The 1034-nt window shown below is 50.5% G+C and overlaps 1 long non-coding RNA gene across 1 annotated transcript; it reads right to left on the reverse strand.

Moving 5' to 3' along the window:
• Positions 1 to 430: 430 nt before the first annotated feature.
• Positions 431 to 967, reverse strand: LOC106900675. The gene is made up of 3 exons (XR_001414183.1): positions 890 to 967; positions 565 to 667; positions 431 to 472 (listed from the first exon to the last, which is right to left on the reverse strand). It is a non-coding gene; the product is annotated as an uncharacterized LOC106900675 (long non-coding RNA).
• Positions 968 to 1034: the final 67 nt, after the last annotated feature.

A 1034-nucleotide genomic window follows, 5' to 3' on the forward strand; every position in this document is an offset into this window, starting at 1 on the left:
CCCTCCCCAGGAAGAGGCGGGACTCTCCATGCCCGAACAGAGTTAAGCTGAAACTAGTACTGAGAATTCTGCTTGGAAGTTCTTCTGGAACAGTGCAAACCACCTATGAGCACTGTCGTTCAGCTGGCAGGAAGAGCCAGGCACAATACCAGCCCAGTTAGCCCTACAGGGTGTCCCAGTTAGACACTCCATGTCCTGTCTACAGGGCAATCCAGCAAAGACCGCATTACAAAGTGGAGTAAACAGAAGGAAGAGACTAAAGTCCCTGGAGGCCTAGGGAAGTCCAGATGTAGACTTTGGTGAAAGGAACATGCTCTATCAGAGATATACAGGGTTCCTCTGGGACAAGAAAGAGGTGGTTAGGCTGCAGAAGGAACATCACAAGGCTGCCAGGTCTGTACTGGGGCTTGCAAAAGGGACTTAGACCTACCTCAGATGCAGAAGACATTGTAATCAGCCAGGGCCTGCTCCTCTGCAACAGGACAGGAGAGACCTAAGTTATCCTCACACAGAGCCAAGCGCAAACACCCAGAGAGTCCCGGCACCCCAGGGTTCCACACTCACCTGGGTGGTAGTAGTCATAGACCTTGACATGGCCTGGCTTCAGGTTGGTCACCCCAACCTCCCGCTCCAGGTGCAGAACACAGGTCTCAGATTTATGGCTCAGCTGGGGAAGAAGAACAAATGACAGTTCACTTACGAGCTGTTCTTTTTATTCCTCACCTAAATTTGATCCTACTGACAGACAACAGTGGCTCCGTTGAGTCAAAGGCAGGACTTCAGATGAATCTTGAATATCCTGCTGTGCTAGCCCAGTCCTTGAATCCCCACACAACTCTTGGCACTGTCCTCCACTCCTGCAGCACCTCTTAGCACAACACACACATACCTTGTCCAAGTAGAGGGCAACACCTCCTTGTGTTTTCTCAGTTCTTCTCACAGGGTGCCAATGCTGCAGCTAGGACAGGACAGCAGAGGAAGCAACTTAGTTGGGTCTTTTGAAAATCAAGTGTGAGACATCCCAAAAAGGTTTA

Source organism: Calidris pugnax, unplaced genomic scaffold (assembly GCF_001431845.1).
Source record: "Calidris pugnax isolate Ruff unplaced genomic scaffold, ASM143184v1 C14655970, whole genome shotgun sequence".
Lineage (NCBI taxonomy): Eukaryota > Metazoa > Chordata > Aves > Charadriiformes > Scolopacidae > Calidris > Calidris pugnax.